This window comes from Coregonus lavaretus (genome assembly GCF_964263955.1).
Source record: "Coregonus lavaretus genome assembly, chromosome: 34".
Classification (NCBI taxonomy): domain Eukaryota; kingdom Metazoa; phylum Chordata; class Actinopteri; order Salmoniformes; family Salmonidae; genus Coregonus; species Coregonus lavaretus.
Window position 1 is genome coordinate 34,968,425 of NC_140021.1, and position 21,493 is coordinate 34,989,917.

Here is a 21,493-nt window from a genome sequence, read left to right on the forward strand (position 1 = left end):
TGGTATATATTTAAAACTGATCCTCATGGAAATGAAGTTAATATTTTAAGTGTGGATTGTTGTCATTCTTCAAATCATTAATGTATTATTGTTTTTCTGCAGGTACACACAGATGGTGACTGTTGCAAAGACACCAAAAGAATGTTTGGCAATCTTGGAGGTGGCCAGGAAATACTTTCTGGGTGTCATTGGGAAGGCCATGAGTGAAGAATCTTTGGACGAAAATGAACAACTGTACTACCTGGAGTCTCTGCTCATGCTGAAACATCTCCAAAGTGCTGGAGTTGTAAATAATATGACCGTAAGTTAACTAATGTCATATAATTGCTATAATGTTGAATCGTATTTGCTTTTTTGGCATATGTTTAATTGATATGTCACATTTCCTATTGTAGCTGAACGAATGGCTCTCAAGGAAGGCGCACATCTTGCCAAATGGTGAGAAATGGACTGTCATCAGTGTTAAGCAACACAAGACAGGGACACAGCAGGTGGCAACCGTTTCGTTAGATTAGGAGGAAGATGCAATAAGTATATTTACCACAATCTGGTTATTGTGAATGAGATTGATTTAATACAAACCTGGTAAATATGTTTTTTTTGTCTACATTTTCAGTGGTTGGATACGTACTACCGACACGTTCGACCAGCTTTTCTTCAAAACTGTGATGACGTGGAAGAAGATTAGAGATTCTTCATTTCCACAGCTGGAAGAGCCATCTACAATCCTTCCAATGACCTACAAAGGTTTCATGCCAAGTAAGTAGAACACTGTTAAGAACAACACTGTTTTTTATCATTACACAATACTTTTATGACAGTACAGTTTTCTAAAACCAAAACAGTTTTTTCTTGTTCTTTCATCAGATACAAACTCCCCAACATCACCAGCCAGGTAGCAAGGCGAATTTTTGAGACACATACCAAAGCCAACTTCACAGACCAAGAGAAGGCACTTGTTGCTGACTACTTGGCCCATACAACTGCTATAGCTGACAGGCACTACCGCATGAAGACACCAGTCAATGCCTGCATGGGAATGAAGCTGATCTCCAAAGTTGCCATGTCCAGTGAATCTGAGTAAGTATTTACACTCGTTATATAAATGACCCTTTACAATGTCTTGTAAAGTTGTTACATATGGCTAACACGTTTTGTTATTTTTCCATTTTCAAGTAGTGAGACTGCAGGCCCCTCCTCCGCAAGCACAAGTTATGGAAGAGGAACATTGTCCAGCAGCCAAAAGTTGGATGAGGCACAGGCCTTGAACCTCTTCTACCATAGCTTCCCTGTCACAATTGATGGGCAATCAATCAAGAAGAAGGACAGACTACTGATTGCAGGAAGGCATGAGAGATACTGTTATGACAAGTGGAGAAACCAGCAAAAGAAAATGAGACGGAATTATGTGATCGGTAAGATGCAGCTAAAATACAATAGACTGAATACAATTTTAACATATTAGGTATTACGAGAATGTACTTTATTTAGTCACATAACTACGACTGTAAGTAATCCTGGATAAGGGCTTCTGCTATTGAATAAATGAAATTCATAATAACACATTTATTTTTGTCTTTGCATTGTTACAGCTCACTTCCCCAGAAGAGAACCCACTGCCAGAAAAGTAGAGATATACATTAAACGGCAGAACTGGGAGAAGAACAAAGTGAAGGTGGAGGATGTCCTTCGTTACTGGCAACCTTCAATCAACAATGACACAAAATAAGACATCAATGCAATTATGAAGCTGGTGAAGTCCCAGAAGTGGAAAGGACTGTACATTTCCGTCGTCGGGTAAGCTCGGCGTCGGGTAAGCTTGGCTTTACACATAGCTTGGGCTTTGTCGAGTAAGGCTTAAACTATGTATTTAGATTGTAGTTAGGTATTGTAGGTAGTTATTGTGGGTTGTTGTATGTAATTATTGTAGGTTAGTATTGTATTCGGCTGTGCCCAGCGTAGCCCAGCGTAGCACGAAGCTAGCTAGCTAACCCACCACCGGGACTAGCTGGCGATTAGCTATTAGCAACGGTATAGTTATTTCACGCCTGAGAGTGCCTGTAATTACGCCAGCTGGCTGCCTACAATAATTACATACAATAATTGCCTACCATTCAGCTGTTTCCTAACCTCATTGTCTGAACCATAAATGTTAGGTAGCAAGTGGCTACTGTGCTTGAAATATTAGCTAGCTTGTTGCTACCTGGATAGCTACTAGTAAACAATAGCTGGAACGACCGTGCGAACAGACGCGAACTGGCTGAGTCAATTCAGTGGCTAGCTTTGCACTTGGCTAGCTAACAGTAGCTGCTAGGGGTAAGTCATAACCTACATTTGTGTTTTGTTTTTTTACATATTGATAGCCTGAGTCGTTCAAGGAATTTGGGACATGGGTGACTAGTTAACGTTAGTTTGGCTCTCTCTGTGTGTTCGTGCCGTGAAAGGAGGGGTTCTTCTTTGTCTGAAAGCAATGGCTAGCTAGTTTGCTAACTATTCTAGCTAACTAACTGGCTGAATAAGTTGACGACGGACTCGGTCAAGCTGTCGGAACTAACCCACAACGTTAGACACGGACACGAACGATCTGCTTGCGTGTTGATACACTGGTGGTTTGTTGTGGCAGAGTATTGGCGCTAAACCGTGTTGCTGGAGTCCGGCTGGCTGTGGCGTCATATGACTTGATGCCCGATCGATTTTCACGGAATAATACTGCACCTAGTTAGCTAGCTGAATAAACTGAGTTAGTCTATTCCTAGAAACATTGAACCGCTGTAGTTTACAACAATTATAGTTTCTGAGGTGGAAGTTGGGAGAGTTATATTTGGGAGTTGTGCTGAGGGAGGCCCCGCTCTCTCCTTTCCCAGATGTTTAGTTCATTTCATTCCGATCTCCTCTGCATTATTGTAGCCATTTGCTGCAGCCTGTCAACTATGCCTCTGCCTATCCCTGTTCTCTCCTCTCCGCACAGGCTACACAAACGCCTCACACCGCGTGGCTGCTGCCTCTCTAACCTGGTGGTCCCTGCACGCACCACCCACCTGGAGTTCCAGGTCTCAGGCAGCCTCTGGAACTGCCGTTCTGCTGCCAACAAGGCAGACTTCATCCCAGCCTATGCTACCCTCCAGTCCCTCGACTTCTTGGCGCTGACGGAATCATGGATTACCACTGAAAACACTGCTACTCCTACTGCTCTCTCCTCGTCTGACCATGTGTTCTCGCTTACCACGAGAGCATCTGGTCAGCGGGGTGGTGGCACAGGAATCCTCATCTCTCCCAAGTGGACATTCTCAATTTTTCCCCTAACCCATCTGTCTATCTCCTCATTTGAATTCCATGCCGTCACAGTCACTAGCCCATTTAAGCTTAATATCCTTGTCATCTATCGCCCTCCAGGTTCCCTTGGAGTTCATCAATGAGCTTGACGCCTTGATAAGTTCCTTTCCTGAGGATGGCTCACCCCTCACAGTTCTGGGGGATTTCAACCTCCCTACGTCTACATTTGACTCATTTCTCTCTGCCTCCTTCTTTCCACTCCTCTCCTCTTTTGACCTCACCCTCTCACCGTCCCCCCTCTACTCACAAGGCAGGCAATACGCTTGACCTCATCTTTACTAGATGCTGTTCTTCTACTAATCTCACTGCAACTCCCCTCCATGTCTCCGACCACTACTTTGTATCCTTTTCTCTCTCGCTCTCCTCCAACACTACTCACTCTGCTCCTACACAGATGGTAATGTGCCGTCGCAACCTTCGCTCTCTCTCTCCCGCTACTCTCTCCTCTTCCATCCTATCATCTCTTCCCTCTGCTCAATCCTTCTCCCTCCAATCTCCTGATTCTGCCTCCTCAACCCTCCTCTCCTCCCTTTCTGCATCCTTTGACTCTCTATGTCCCCTATCCTCCCGGCCGGCTCGGTCCTCCCCTCCAGCTCCATGGCTTGATGACTCATTGCGAGCTCTCAGAACAGAGCTCCGTGCAGGTGAGCGGAAATGGAAGAAAACTAGACTCCCTGCGGACCAGGCATCTTTTCACTCCCTCCTCTCTACATTTTCTTCATCTGTTTCTGCTGCTAAGGCCACTTTCTACCACGCTAAATTCCAAGCATCTGCCTCTAACCCTAGGAAGCTCTTTGCCACATTCTCCTCCCTGCTGAATCCCCCCCCCCCTCCTCCCTCTCTGTGGATGACTTCGTCAACCACTTTGAAAAGAAGGTTGATGACATCCGATCCTCGTTTGTTAAGTCAAATGACACTGCTGGTCCTGCTCACACTGCCCTACCCTATGCTTTGACTTCTTTCTCCCCTCTCTCTCCAGATAAAATCTTGCGACTTGTGACTGCAGGCCGCCCAACAACCTGCCCGCTTGACCCTATCCCCTCCTCTCTTCTCCAGACCATCTCCGGTGACCTTCTCCCCTACCTCACCTCGCTGATCAACTCATCCTTGACCCTTCTGTCTTCAAGAGAGCGAGAGTTGCACCCCTTCTCAAAAAAACAACACTCGATCCCTCTGATGTCAACAACTACAGACCAGTATCCCTTCTTTCTTTTCTCTCCAAAACTATTGAGCGTGCCGTCTTTAGCCAACTCTCTTGCTATCTCTCTCAGAATGACCTTCTTGATCCAAACCAGTCAGGTTTCAAGACTGGTCATTCAACTGAGACTGCTCTTCTCTGTGTCACGGAGGCTCTCCGCACTGCTAAAGCTAACTCTCTCTCCTCTGCTCTTGTCCTTCTAGACTTGTCTGCTGCCTTTGATACTGTGAACCATCAGATCCTCCTCTCCACCCTCTCTGAGCTGGGCATCTCCGGCGCGGCTCACTCTTGGATTGCGTCCTACCTGACCGGTCGCTCCTACCAAGTGGAGTGGCGAGAAGCTGTCTCCGCACCACGTGCTCTCACCACTGGTGTCCCCCAGGGCTCAGTTCTAGGCCCTCTCCTATTCTCGCTATACACCAAGTCACTTGGCTCTGTCATATCCTCACATGGCCTCTCCTATCATTGCTACGCTGACGACACACAACTAATCTTCTCCTTTCCCCCTTCTGATAACCAGGTGGCGAATCGCATCTCTGCATGTCTGGCAGACATATCAGTATGGATGACGGATCACCACCTCAAGCTGAACCTTGGCAAGACGGAGCTGCTCTTCCTCCCGGGGAAGGACTGCCTGTTCCATGATCTCGCCATCACGGTTGACAACTCCGTTGTGTCCTCCTCCCAGAGTGCGAAGAGCCTTGGCGTGACCCTGGACAACACCCTGTCGATCTCCGCTAACATCAAGGCGGTGACCCGATCCTGTAGGTTCATGCTATACAACATTCGGAGAGTACGACCCTGCCTTACACAGGAAGCGGCACAGGTCCTAATCCAGGCACTTGTCATCTCCCGTCTGGATTACTGCAACTCGCTGTTGGCTGGGCTCCCTGCCTGTGCCATTAAACCCCTACAACTCATCCAGAATGCCGCAGCCCGTCTGTTGTTCAACCTTCCCAAGTTCTCTCACGTCATCCCCCTCCTCCGCACACTCCACTGGTTTCCAGTTGAAGCTCGCATCTGTTACAAGACCATGGTGCTTGCCTATGGAGCTGTGAGGGGAACGGCACCTCCGTACCTTCAGGCTCTGATCAGTCCCTACACCCAAACGAGGGCATTGCATTCATCCACCTCTGGCCTGCTGGCTCCCCTTCCTCTGCGGAAGCATAGTTCCCGCTCAGCCCAGTCAAAACTGTTCGCTGCTCTGGCACCCCAATGGTGGAACAAGCTCCCTCACGACGCCAGGACAGCGGAGTCACTCACCACCTTCCGGAGACATTTGAAACTCCACCTCTTTAAGGAATACCTGGGATAGGATAAAGTAATCCTTCTACCCCTCCCTTACCCCAACCCACCCCCCCCCAAAAAATATATATTTTTTAAATAAAAAAATAAAATAAAAACACATTGTAAAGTGGTTATCCCACTCGCTATAAGGTGAATGCACCAATTTGTAAGTCGCTCTGGATAAGAGCGTCTGCTAAATGACGTAAATGTAAATTTCCAGTGACCCTGTCAAAGGAAGAAAGGTCATGACAACACAGAAATTTGCTAAAGGGGAAGTCGTCTGTGACTACCACGGTCTCCCACTCTCAGGGAAGCAGGGGAAAGAACTTTTGGCAGCAACAGATGAAGACGAGATGGGGTACCTATATTTCTACAAGGATGTATCAGGGAAAACGTGCTGCATAGATGCCAAGACTGTGCCCTGCCCTTGCCACCCAGAGAAGGACACAATTGGACGGAGGATCAACCACTCCAGAAAGAGAAGCAACATAAAGGGTCAGCTTCAGCAACTTGAAGAGGATGGCAAAGTGTGGAACGTTATCCTTTTCATTGCCCAACGAGACATTCCGGTGCAGGAAGAACTGTTATTTGACTATGGGGTGTAAATAAAATATTTTGGTGGAGAAGGAGAAGATTTGGAATGGCTTGACAGCTAGGCCAGTCAGCATGAAATCAACAATAACTGATGGGACTCAAAAATATCCTTAAACCCCTTTTTAAAATTTAAATCTGTAATTTTGGTAATATATTTAGCCATGCATGTTCAACTTAAAATGTCAGTTTTGGGTATCCTGCACTTTAAAATAAACAACACATTTAAAGAAAACCTGCAAATTGTTTTTCTTTTCACCCTTGTCTATTCAACACACTTTTGGCAGATGCCATCTTGCTAAAAAAAGTCTCAGGTGTTGTTGCCTAGGCCATTGCTCTAATGTTTGAGGCTCCTCAAGCTGAGGAATTTCACACCTCTGTGTGGGGGTTTCACAAGCTATTAGGGTTAGAGAGGAAGTATTATGTGCAGTAGTCAGAATTGCTTCTATATAACAAGACATTCTCCCAAGAACTGTCTGATACAGTTGCCCCCCAGGAGACCAGCTACACCCTCATCCAGGTTGAACACCTGATATCCCCCACCACCCAGGAGACCAGCTACACCCGGATCCCCAACCTGGTTGAACCCCCGCTAACCCCCACCGCCCAGGAGACCAGCTACACCCAAACCGAACCAAAGAAGACTGGGATAAAGTCCTGTCACCCTGTCACCCTAAAAAAATTCCAACCCACTGAGCATGACACAGACAACCCCTTCCAACCACGACCAAGGAAGAGGAAATATGACTACATGCGAAAAGGTAAATCAGTATCTAACTTATATTGTTTATTAATAAATCGTAATGCTGTCAATAACTTCAATTATGTTTTTTAATAAATTAATACAACAATTCCAGTGATTGATGGTCCCCTACTTTTCGGGAGGCAGGCATATTATACACTCTTAGAAAAAAGGGTTCCAAAAGGGTTCTTCAGCTGACCCCATAGTAGAACCCTTTTTGGTTCCAGGTAGAACCCTTTTTGGTTCCAGGTAGAACACTATTGGGTTCCATGTATAACCCTTTGTCTTAAGGGTTCTACCTGGATCAAAAAAGGGTTCTCCTATGGGGACAGCCAAATAACAATTTCTAAGAGCGTAGTCTAAGGCTAGGAATAGATGTAAAATGAATAATGCAAATGACTGGCACACTAACTTCATTAATGTTCTGATGGGTGGTGATTAAATAAATGTATTTATTGTTTCAGTGCATTCGGGGCAAATGATTTTCCCTATTATCGAAATTCTTGCCAATAGAACTTCAGAGGAGGTAAATCATCTGCAGTACATTGAAATTCCTGTGACTGTATTTACAGGCTAATCCTAGTGCAACACCAATTGTAGTTAACTTGCAGTACATAGACCTTGTAGTTAAAGTGGCAATATGTAACCAAATTCACATAGAAATGTGAGTTACAGATCTTTCATTCTACTTGAAAGCAAGTCTAAGAAGCAGTAGATCTGTTCGACAGTGTGCGTTATTTCTATGTTTCCCATTCTTAAGTTTTGTTTTAGAGTCTTTTACTTTGGTGTTGTACAGCAGCTTCAAACAGCTGACATTAGCAACCATGACATTGTGGAGAGATTTCTGCATAGTGCAGCTTAAAAAAAAAAAATATATATATATATATTTATTTCTTGCATAATAAAGGATCAGGAGCAGAAAGTGAGATGGAAGCCATGCTCTGGATGGTATGTTTACTTCAACTAATCTCCTAGAAAGAATTGAGAATATACTGTAAACTCAATACCATATGTATTTTGACAGTGAAGCTAAAATGTACAATTTTAATTTAAACTCCAGCATTTTGAATTTGAGATCAAATGTTTCATATGAGGCGATAGTACAGAAGGTCGCCTTTTTACAATTTTGAAAAGAAAGCACTTTATGCATATAGTCTCCCCCAATTGAAGAATCCATAAGTATTTTGACAAATTCACTTATAGTGTATTAAAGTTATAGTACATTAAACATTTTATTTAAAATACTAAATTCTGGAGTATAGATCCATATTTCACATTTTAGCTTCACTGGATCTAACGTTACAGTGCCTTGCAAAAGTAGTCATACCCCTTGGAAACGCCTTTGACAGCGATAACAGCTGTAAGTCTTCTCAGGTAAGTCTCTTAGAGCTTAACACCAGGATTGTGCAATATTAGCCCATTATTCGTTCCATAATTCTTCAAGCTAGGTCAATATGTTGGGGATCATGGCTAGACAGCAATTTTAAAGTATTGCAATATATTTCCAATCAGATTTAAGTCCAAACTTTAACTTGGCAACTCAAGAACATTCTGTCTTCTTGCTAAGCAACTGCAGTGTAGATTTTTCATTGTGTTGTAGGTTATTGTCCTGCTGAAAGGTGAATTCCTCTCCCAATGTCTGGTGTAAAGCAGACTGAACCAGATTTTCCTTTAGCATTTTGTCTGTGCTTAGCTCCATCCCGTTTCTTTTCATCCTGAAAAACTCCACACTTTTTCATGATGTCAAGCATACACATAACATGATGCAGCCAGCACCAATCTTAAAAAATATGGAGTTAGTTACTCAGTGATGTGTTGTGTTGGATTTGACCCAAACAACATAAGGTTTTGCATTTAGACAAAAAAGTGTATTCCTTTGCAGTTTTTTTTCAGTATTAACTTTAGTGCCTTGTTGTTGCATACTAGACACATTTTGGATTTTTGGTATTATGTGTGTTTGTATTCTTTTTTTTTTACTGTCATTTAAGTCATTATTGTGGTGTCACTACAATGATGTTAATCCATTCTCATTTTTTTTTTACCATTGCCTGTAACTGTGTTACTTAACGGAGGAATAAACACACATGTTCATCATTGGTGTTTTAACCAGAACGCGGGAATGCCCTTTCTTTATTTTCGCACATGCGCAGTTGTACATCTCTCATAGGGCATAACTGTACCAATGTAAGAACACAATTTATAACGTATTAGTCTATATGTTAACAAACTGTTTTAAAATCACCAATGGCCTCATGGTAACACCCCTGAGCAATGTCATTCATGTCCTGCGTCAAGTCCCTACTAGCTCTTTACGTCCAGTGCTATTTCTTCAAAAGCCGGAAAATATGCCAGTCGTCATTGTCGGGCTTGAATTCAATTGGCCGAGTGACTACTTTGACTGGAAAAATACGCCGGTCAGCCAGCATGAACTCAAATGCAAAAAGTCTGCGTGGCAGGCAGACACAGTCTCTGTTGATTTCTCTTGAAACAAGATATCGGGCTCTGCCAGAAGCAAAGCCCCTCCAAAAATACGTTGAAGTCGTAAGTGTTCCTCTCCACGGAAGTCTTTAGTAAAAGGCGAAAGGCTTGTGCGTAATGAAGAGAAACCAGAGTTGTATGGAAGTCAGAGGTCGGGGCCCGAGACGCACTCTGTTTACTCTAGGCCGGGTTGTCCCCGAACCCACTTGCCAAGTTTTCGGGGGCTGTGGGGAAAAATTCAGACAGACAGACAGACAGACACAGACCCACTATCCTGGTGAAGTATGCTCTTTTTTTGGTCAAAAACAGACACACACAATCCTGGTGAATGCCAAATGTTTTTTAAATTTTTTAAAGAAAAATGGAGGGAAACGCTGGACCGCACGAAAATCGCTTTGCCCTTCTATCAGTTAGGATTTCTTTTTTTTCTCTCTTCTTCTGCTGGCTGTTTACCTACCTCCGTGTTGTTGTTTTCCTTGACAATGGGAGAAAAGTGTTGCACCGTTCCCGGTGGTCAGTCCTGTCATTTTTCTTATGTAACAGGGTCACGATTCCTACTCTAAAACTGTCAGGTAGTCTGTCAAGTTGTTCAAAGTCAGTAAAAACAGTCAGAAGTTCGTCGGCTAAAACATCCCAAAAGGTCAGATAAAACTCCAAAGGGAGGCCGTCCTCCCCCGGTGATTTACCCCTCTTAAAATGTCAGTCCTTTGTCGAGTTCTGTCATTGTCAAGTCTTTTGTTAGGTCGTCTATATTGGGTAAAATTCTGTCTATGATAAAACATCCCCCATGGTTTCCTCGCACATGTCTTTTTCCTCAAACAGCTCCCCATAAAACTCTGACTACTTATTTTATTCCCTCTGGTTTTTAAAAACAATCTTTATCTTTTAACCCTGTCATTACCCTACCCTTGCTAACTATCTTCTTAAAAAAGTGCACTTCTCCCCCTCTTCTAATTCCCTTTCTTTGCATCTTAAAATAACCCCCTTGCTCTTCTGTTCTGCTAAAAATGCCATTTCTTTCTTTACTTCTTGGATTTCTTGGTTAAAATCAAAACACCGTTCCAGTCGCTTCTGCAGTCCCAACATGCGTCTTTCTCTCTAAAGAAGGTCCTCGTCTTGCCCTTCACAATTTCCCACCACTGTGCTCGTGTGTCAAAGAAGTCCTGTAGCGTCTGCCACTGGCTGAACTGCTCCCTGTACTGACTAACTACTCTATCATCTTCTAAAAAAGGGAGCAGTTCAGTTTCCAGGGCCCTCTTCCTACAGTCACACCCAAAGTTAGTGAAAGGGTGCACGTCAGCATTACGTGATCTGAGAAGAAAGCAGGGGTTATTCTAGCATCAGTTGGCGGGCAGTCACGGGTAAACAGATAGTCAATGCGAGAGGCTCTGGTGCCGTCACCACTGGTCCAGGTGAAGCCCTCCTCTCTTGGATGCAGGGTTTTAAAACAGTCAGTTAGTTTAAAATCCCTGCACAACCCTTGCAATAAAACACTAGACCTATCTACCTTAAAATCTTCTCCCGCTCCTCTCCTGTCTGCTCTACTTAAAACAGTTAAAATCCCCACCCACCACTAGAGGATCCCTCCCCAGCATGTGGGACTGCAGGTCTTCTAAAAGTGTGCAACGGTCGTGTTTGTTATTAAAACCATATACATTTAGCACGTTAAAATCCCTCCCCATAAAAGTACAGTTGGCTAAAAGAGCACGCCCCCCAACCACCACTGTGCTCCCCCTCACCACCACCTGTGGGGTCTTGAATAAAATGGCAACACCATCGTTTCTGTTAAAATTGGATCCGCGCTGCCACTTCTCCTCCCATTTGCTGTAAGAGGATAAAAAGGGTAGACCACACTCCTGTAATAAAAACACATCTGAATTGTGCTCTTACTTCAGTCTTTATACTCCTAACATTTATGGTGGTGATGTTAAAAGCCATAAGAGGTGAGTAAAAGGAAAGGCGGCATTAAAACAGTTTAAAAGGGGTTCTTTTTCAGATCCTTTCTCTCCCTACGGGGTAAGGGAGAGGAGGTTAAAACAGGGTTTAAAAATGATTCCTGGTTTGGAGAGTTGGATGGGAAGACCCTGGACTCATCCTCCCCCTGGGAGCTCTCCCACTCCAATTTGCCCTTTTTTTTCCTCACCCTGTTCAGGGTCGGAGAGCTCCTCTGCGTTTCTCTTCCGTATGGGAAGGTGTTCGCCCAGGGTCTCTCCCCCCTCTCCTGCACCTTCCTCGCTTGACAGTGTCGTTTCGTTGTCATCATACTGTCAGACCCACTTGGGGAGCTCTCTCTCCAGAGCAGTCTCTCGGCCCTTTCTCCTTCAGGGGTCGCTTCAGTCTGGGGCAGGGTGGTTTGGGGGGGGGTTTCCTCCCCTCCCACTTCTTCCACCACTGCGCCTTCCGAGCCCTCCACCTCTACCACCTCCACTACCGCCACTACTGCCACCTTGGCAACTGCCACTTTCTCCTTCTGGCGCTCGTAAGACCGGTCCGCAGCCGCCGCCTCCATCCGGCCAAGCCTGACCTTATTGGCCCAGGAGGAGGGGCAGCTGCGGATGAGGTGGGACCGCACGCCACAGAGGTTGCATGACCTTCCATTCGTGCAATCCTCGTAGCGGTGGCCCACCTCCCGGCACTTCATGCAGACCACCTTATCGCAGGCTTCTTCTAGGTGGCCATGCTCACCACAGCTTAGGCTGGTCCTGGTAGTGAACATGGCCCCTGTTCTTTCCAAGGACTATGGTGGATGGGATGGCTTTCAACCCACCATAGCCCCCGGGATCCTCCCTCTGCTGGACAGTGACCCTCCAGGCCCCTGTCCAGATCCCATCGGGATTCTTCACCTGGGTCAGGGGCCCTTTCACGTTGTTGTACCGTTTCATTGTACATACGGACAATAACGGTTTTAATGCTATTGTCCGTCAGCTTGATCATCTCAAACATAGCTGCTAGAGATCCCTGGGTGTTCTGGAGTTTCCCCCAGAACTCCCTTTGGAAGCTGGCGCAACATCGAAGCAGTTCACCTGCGCAGGTATAAAATTGAGTTCCTTTTGGAGGATAAGGGTGACAGAAAAAAAAAAAAACTCACTATCTAGACAATATTGAGGGGTGAGGAGGCTAGCCGGCCTCACCAGCAGGCCAGGCTATGCTAACCAGCTAGCAGGCTGGCCAGCCAGCAAAATGCCCCCCCAAGTGGCAACAAAAAGCAACAAACAAAAACCAAGACAAGGGAAAATTCAGGGGATGGAAAAAAACTATTGGACGAGTATGGATGGGTTAACGGGGACTACAAAAACCAACAAACAATGCCTGCCAAGCCTGAGGGGCGAGGCTAGCAGGCCAGTCAAGCTAAAGCTAACAGGCCGGCTAGCCAGCAAGCCAACCCAGCTAGCAAACACTACACAAAAAGAAACAAGGGGGTTAAAACTAAGGATACAAGAGGATGGGGAAACAAGGAAAACAAACAATAAGAAAAAAAAAAGTAAGTATAAAAAGGTACAAAACAACAAAAAGCCACAACAAACTAACACAAAAAATATAGACAAATAAATAAAGGGGCTCTTTACTCACCCTACAGGTGCTGACCAGCCCTAGCCCCCCTTTCCATCGCTCTATGGTGGCATGGTGACCCCACTTCCTCTCCTCCCTCCTTATCCTCCCTCTCAAATCTCCCTCCACTCTCCTCACTTCCCTCCACCCCACACTTTGCCCCCGACTTTACCAAACTTTGCCTAACATCCCACAGCCCTTGTTTAAGAAGGCTGATCAGCCACAACAAAAATCGTTCCCTACTTACCCCTCCTACTCTACCTAGTCAACACTGCCCTGGCCCACACTACTCCTGCGAAAGCACAATCCCAGTACATGTGGCGTATCGTCTCCTCCCCAACGCAAGTTGGTCTCGGACACTGAGGGGATCGTGCCAAACTATGCCGGTACGATGGATCTTACCAGCAAGCACTTGTGGAGGCTTAACCAATTTAGATCCTTGAGGCGGTTGTCCAAACCCCGCACCTGTATGTTCTCCCAGACCACAGCAGGTGTACCCACCACAGGGGCCGCACAAACGCTACGTCTAACCTCCTCGTACAGGTGTCTGTGATCCAAACCTACTCGGGCGACTTCAACCTCGGGATGCGCACGCAGCCACTTCACCGCATGGCTGAAGTGCCACGGCAGCTGTTCAGCCCGAGGACCCGTGTTGGACCACACCATTACGCTTCTCGCCTGGTACGAGAAAAACACTCGGAAAAATAACCGGAGGGATGAATCACCGGATTAGCGAGCTCATTCAACAAAAACGAAACAAAAATAGAGTCCAGCTTGAGTGGGAAATGTGGGACTCCCCTCCCACCCTCCCCGATGGTTGAGAGCATGCGAGCCCTGGCGACATACTCATACCTGCCCCCCCACATGAACTGAAACAAGCCATACTAGCCCCCTCATGCTCGCTGGCAATGGATAAATGTATGCCAAATACAGAAGGGAAGGCAGTACATCCACCTTCAGGACCTTGCCCAAGAAAGACAAATATCTAGCCTTCCACATTGCCAGCTTCCTCTGCACCACAGCAACCCTAATGTTCCAGTTCAGTGTCGCAGGTCTCAAAGTGGACCCCAAGAATCCTCAGGGCCCCATTACAGAGAGTCCCCCGGGCACGTCCGTCCTGCCCCACCATCTGCCGAAATACTTAACAGACGACTTGGCGAGGTTAAGGACCGCTCCTGACGTGCGGGTGAAGTCTCCAATTATGGCCAGAGACCTTAGCAGGCACGAGTCCTTGCACAAATGCAAGGTGGTGTCATCGGCATACTGTGTCACCTTAACATGCAAACCCTCCACCCCTGCGTCAGCCCTAATAGCAGCCGCCAAGGGCTCTATATTGAGCACGAAAAGGAGTGCCGAGAGCGGGCATCCCTGCCTGACCCCTGAGGAGAGGCCAAACTCGTCACCCAGATGGCTGTTTATGCTCACCCTGCACCCACATACAAAATCTTGATCCACTTTCTAAAGCGATCACTAAACCCTAACCTACCGAACACTCTGAAAAGAAAAACCCTACTGACGCGATCGAAAGCCTTGCCCTGATCAAGTGCCGCTACCATTAGAGGCAGTCTTCTATCCTCAACCCAGGCGATGGAGTCTCTGATCAGTTGGAGGTTCCACCTAATGGAACAGCCTTCCACCCCACATGTTTGATCCTCATGGACAACATAGGGAAGGGCTGTGCGCAAACGGTCTGCCATGACCTTAGCTAGTATCTTATAATCTAAGCACAGCATGGTCAACGACCGCTAGTTTGCTAAGGTCTCCGGTGTCTCCCTTCTTGTAGAGGGACAGCACACCTAGAGCCATTGACCTGCCCAGGACTCCAGTCTCGAGAACGTCCGTCAGGACTTCGAGTACCACCGGTCCAAGCATACCCCAAAATATTAGGTAAAACTCAGCAGGCAGCCCATCCATCCCAGGTACCTTCCCTTTCCCCAACCTCTTGAGGGCACTCTCCACCGCCTTTCTAATGTCCTCCGGAACACGCCGGGACAAATGTTCTAAGAACACGGTACCCTGCTCTTCCGCTACTACCCTCTCCTGGAATAAAACCCTGGAAATGGTCAGTTGCCACCCTGACCATCTGCGCCGGCTCCCTGACTATCCTACCGTGTCTATCCCTCACCCCGTAAAAAACCTGTCTTTCCTGCTTTTCCCTAACTGATTTAAAAAACACTGCAGAACAGGTCTAATTATGCTCTATGAACTCAGTGTGCACGCTGCAGGAAAGCACGGGCCTTCCGCTCATGCACCTCCCTTTAGGCTGGTTGCACGCTCAACGTCCATCGAGCTCCCGAGGTTGCCTGCCTCGTACTCGAGCTCAAGTAAACGTTGGAGCTGTTCCTCTTCCCCCTTCCTGTTACAAAACCCACTAATAAAAACCCTAATCCTGACTTTGGCTATCTCCCACCACTCCAACACCTCCGCACATAGGCCGGAGACCCTCAAGCCCCAGAAAAAAAACGGAAAATGTGTTGACGAAAACGTGCTCCTCCAGGATATCCCGGTTGAGCTTCCAGTACCCCCTACCGAAAAGGCAGACAGGTGCTTTGACCCTAAAACAAACCCTGTCGTGGTCCGAGAAAAACACAGGCAACAACCGCCCAGACAAAAGCCCCAGGGATTTGGGTAGAAAGACGTAGTCCAGCCTCCTCACAAAACCCGGGAGTTACGCCACGTGGGGCCTGCCAGCGCCGGAGTAGTATTAAGGCCGCCATCCACCAGGCCATGGCTTGCCATAAGTCCGGTGATGGCCCCTACACTACCATCTGCTACCCCTCCTAAATCTACATTAAAATCCCCTCCCACTACCAAAAACCCTGTTTGTGGCACACAGGGGTGCCAGAAGCTCCACCATCTCCCTTCTCTCTGGCACTGTCTGTGGCCCGTATACCCCTTAGTCTAAAATCCCCTAATACTATGTCTACCCCCAATATCCTCCCCTGCATCACTACGTATGTTCCCTCCACCTTCACTTCCCTTTTGCCAAACAAAATCCCAACCCCTGCTGAGTGTACTCCTCCCACACTCCACACTGACTTCCCTTTAACCCACTCTTTTTAAAAATTGTTCCACACCCCCCATTCCCATTAATTCAGTGTAGAAGGTCACATCGTACGCCTCCATCGCATTTCCCTGTAGACACATCACCTCTTGTACTCTAAGTTTCAGGGCCCCCATCAGCACGGCCCTTGCGAAAGTGTCCCTCGGCATCCGGCCCTCATTCTCCTTCTTCCAAGCAAAACAAATCGTGTATTTAAGTCCAGTCCTAGGGACCGACCCTGCTCCATCTTTAGTGTTAGCCATCTCCTCACGGAGAAAAGCCTGCAGATTCCAACTTTACCTAAACTCAAAGGAAAATAACCTGCCCTTTACACCCTCCGGCCTTCGACTCAGCGAGCTTTGAGGCATCTCAGTACCGAGCATGATCTGACCCAAAAGGCAGAGAAGCGATAACCCACAAATTGACCCCTGCACCCGCCGGGCACCCGGGGGAGACCTCTGCGGTTTGGCAAAAGTGGGCCTCCTCCCATCGCAACCCCCCCACGTTTCCCTGGCGACAGGCAAATGTTTTTTCCAAAAAGTCGCTGATGCGTCAAGTTCCTACTAGCTCTTTACGTCCAGTGCTACTATTTGTTCAAAGGCCGGAAAATACGCCAGTCGTCGTTGTTGGGCTTGAATTCAATTGGCTGAGTGACTACTTTGACTGGAAAAATACGCCGTCAGCCAGCATGAACTCAAATGCCTGAGCAAAAAGTCTGCGTGGCAGACACAGTCTCTGTTATTTTCTCTTGAAACAAGATATCGGGCTCTGCCAGAAGCAAAGGCCCTCCAAAAATACGTTGAACTCGTAAGTGTTCCTCTCCACGGAAGTCTTTAGTAAAAGGTGAAAGGCTTGTGCATAATGAAGAGAAACCAGAGTCGTATGGAAGTCAGAGGTCGGGGCCCGAGACGCACTCTGTTTACTCTAGGCCGGGTTCTCGCAGGTTGTCCCCGAACCCACTCGCCAAGTTCTCAGGGACTGTGGGGAAAAGTCACAGACACACTATCCTGGTGAAGTATGTTCTTTTTTTGGTCAAAAACAGACACAGAATCCTGGTGAATGCCAAAATGTTTATTTATTTTTTAAGAAAAACTGAGGGAAAACGCTGGACCGCATGAAAAGCACTTTTTTCTTTCTCTCTTCTTCTGCTGGCTGTTTACCTACCTCCGTGTAGTTGTTTTCCTTGACAATGGGAGAAAAGTGTTGCACCGTTCCCGGAGGTACTGCAATACCGGGTTGATGCGTGGAGCAAGCCCCATTTCCAACTCCCTGTTTGAAAAATCCATTTAATATGTAGTCCCCCGGTGGGGGACGTATCAGATATTAAACTGATAAGAACAGATTTCTCGTTTGGAAAAGTTTATTGGTACAAATCCTTTTGAAACAGCTCACATTTTTTATTCATTTACACACATAAAAACAGCATAAAGTGCATAAAACCAGCATTACATTACAATAACATTTTAAAGGTACATGTTTATTTAAAACAATCCTGCATAAAAGTACCCTTTCTTGTAAAAGCCAATCTATAAAAAGCCATTTTAAAATGTGTATACATGATTTAACAAGGTAAAACATTTTTAAAAGACATGAAGAGCCTGTCAAAAAGTCCCTTTGTTAAAAAGCTGTCTTCGGTCCTAAAAACTTTAACCTGGTTCAAACAACACTATGAAATGACATAACAGGCACCTATCTACGATAGACAAACAGGTGCATTATGGAGTGTGATTAGGATGTAACACACCTGAGTAAAGGATTATGCTTGTATTTTAAACTCTGCGACGTGAGTTAGTCACATATCTTCTTACATCTGGTGAATATGCATTTGGAGGACAGTAAAACCCATGTGCGTATCATGTTCGCAGATTTCTCCTCGGCATTTAACACAATCAATCCGTTGGTCCTCGCGGACTTGATGCTATGCTTATCACATGGATCACCAACGTCCTAACTGATAGGTCTCAGCAGGTACGAGTTGGCAATACACTGAGGTGTGCACTATTTCAGTTGGAACCCCACAGGGCAGTGTTCTTTCACCAGTGCCATACATACTGTATACAGACCGCTGCCAGAGCCGGTTCCCAGGGCGCAACCTGATCAAGTATGCTGACGACACTGCTTTGGTCAGTCTTCTTTAATGTTGATCTAACAATCATGGTTCTCTTTAATAAATAATTGAGACATTCTGTCCTACTTCTTGAACTGCTGGTTTGGGAAAAATAGGTTGGGCAAGATAGTCAGGACTTACGGGAAAAATGATGGGGCAGCAAGCAAGAACTGTCATCTCTCTACCTGGGCAGAGCCCTCCAAAAGGCAAATATAATAGCGGTTGACTTTTCTTTCCTTCCACTCCGAATTCCAGCTCCTTCCCTCTGGCCGCAGGTACAGACTACCTAAGGGTAAAAAAAAATAGGGCCAAGTACCCTTTATTCCAAAGGCTAGTCTACAACTTTATCAAAATCTTGGACTAATTGCACTTATCACTTGCACTATGAAACTGCACTTACCCTGCCTATTTGCTTGTAAATATCCTTTACTATTAATTGTTTATATTTGATGTTTTATGGACTGCAGCGAAATGAATTCTCTCTGAGGACATGAACGTTTTCTGAATCTGAAAATATTTTTTTCCAGGTCTCCTTTTTACAAGAGGTTCATTTAAGGGACATGGGGGATGTTTGTTTTTTCAAGGGGTGGGCAAAGGGAGAGTCCAGATGGGGAATATGGGGTGTGCACCCTTCTGGGGTGGGGATCCTGTTTGGGGATAGGGAGTTTTGTTTGGATGGTTGTTTTTCACTTTATTTTCATCGATATGTAAAAGTTACATCAGTCTTTGTAACCACAGGTTCAAGGCCTTTCTTTTGGCTATCCTTCTCTCTGCAAAGGTTGGTAGCCTGGGACAACTCCTGCCCTAAGGCGTAGACCCTCCCGGCTAATTTCCAACATGCAGTGAAGAGGAACAGAAGGCACACTGAGTGCCTGGAGGATCTGCTCTGCATGGACCACAGGGCTTTATGCAGGACCTTGGTGGCTAAGCGGTGTGTTTTTGTTGTTCCCCTCCATCTTGTTTCCCTACTTCCCCCCCCCATTTTTGGTCAACTGAGGAGCTTTTTGGTTGGCCGGCCTGCTTGCCTCCTAGCTTTTGTTTGTCTTGTTTGGGTGTGTTTCCTCCTTTGTGCCCCTTCCCTTTTGTGTCCCAGTAACATCAACAGTGAGGACAAACCCAGCCTGCCTCTCTCCTTCCACACTGAGTCCAAACATACAGTCACTGGGTCCTGATTGTGACAGTTGAGCCCAGTTTGCATCGCAATATCCAGAGATGGCATCAGTGAAGCTGGAAGATTGCAGTCAAACACTGGAGCTTAATTTGAACATTAAAGATGAAGAAAAGGAGGAGAAGATTGGGAAATCTGTTTATCAGGATCCAATTTAGTGTCTTCTGAAGTAGAGGGAAAATCAAGACCTGACTAGTTCAGTTCTCAGGAGATTGAGTTGTAAAGTGTGTTGTAGTAGGAAGCAAATGTTTGGTTTATTTCTACAGGATCCATTGATAATTGTCCTTGTAAATTATGAATTGCATTAAAGGCTGAATTTTACTTCTTACTGTGCCAGGCCAGCAATTTACCAGGTTTTTCACCTTGATCATAGGACTGTTTCAGCCTAGTTAAGCTGTTTGCAGCCTTTGAGGTGGGAAGTTCTTCATACTGAGCTTTAAGACCAAATTATTCCTTGTTTACTTCTACTGAGTTATCCAATTCTCTGATTTTGCTGTCCATCTCTCATTTTCTGATTTTTATTTTATTTTAAACTGGTAAACTCCTGAGTGGCACAGTGGTCTAAGGCACTGCATCGCAGTGCTAACTGTGCCACTAGAGATCCTGGTTCGAATCCAGGCTCTGTCGCAGCCGGCCGCGACCGGGAGACTCAATGGCGGCGCACAATTGGCCCAGCGTCGTCCAGGGTAGGGGAGGGAATGGCCGGCAGGGATGTAGCGTTGATAGAGCATGGCGTTTGCAATGCCAGGGTTGTGGGTTCGATTCCCACGGGGGGCCAGTATGAAAAAATATGTATTCACTAACTGTAAGTCTCTCTGGATAAGAGCGTCTGCTAAATGACTAAAATGTAAATGTGTCTAGTGTAAATGTAGCAAGCAGTATTGAGTGTTGGTTTGGCGCGGTTGGTGGGTTGGTTGACTGGATATCTAGCTGGCTGGTTAGCCGGCCATGCTGGTTTAGCTGATTGGTCATCTCACCTTCCGGGCCTTGTTGGCAAGTTCACGTTATTACAATTGTCTGTATGTACTGTTACGTTCCACAGCAATAAAACCAAAAATTTTGCTCAACCAGAAGGAGGAACTAACAGTCACTGAACAACAACCAAAACAGGCAGGGTTTTAGGAGGGGTTCTGAAATACACTCATAGGGTTGTCCACGGAAAGTTGACTAGCAACAACAAATAGAACCTTAGACACCCACCATGAGCACCCACTAAATTTGCCCAAAAGAGACAAACAAAAGAAAAACCCACACCAAACCGAAAGACAGGAAGCAAACCAAAAACATGGCGCAAAACAAAATCAGATACAGGATTGTTTATCTAGAAATCAAAATAGGGAGCGCCATCTAAAAGGGTGTTGACCCTCCACATATCTCAAGACAACTGAAGCACTGGGCCAGTCACTCTTAAATAGCACCTGGCCAGCACAGGTGAAAGACCTTCCCACTAACGAGATGGCAACCAGCACAGGTGTAACACATACTGATTAACAAGGTGACAACAATCGGTGCGCCCTACGTGCTAACGAGCTATACCTGCTAAGGTCCAACCTCAAAACATAAATGGAAAAACCAAAGCCTGTAACACCTTACCCCTTAAGACAACAAATATATCCTATATTTTTGTTGGACAACTTTGCTCACCACCAACAGAAAACAACTTCCGTTGAACAACATAATCAATTTAAATCTGTCGCCTTCTGCAATATAAATATGGTGACTACAGGCTGTCAACAATGAAATACAAGGCAAAACAGCCACCTCTTATTTATTTTTAAATGTATATATGCTTTGTTTTTCTTTGTATTTTACAATATTTTCTACATTTGTGTAATTGTACATATACACACCAGTCAAAAGTTTGGACACACCTACTCATTCAAGGTTTTTCTTTATTTTTGCTATTTTCTACATTGTAGAATAATAGTGAAGACATCAAAACTATGAAACACATATGGAATCATGTAGAAACCAAAACAAGTGTTAAACAAATCAAT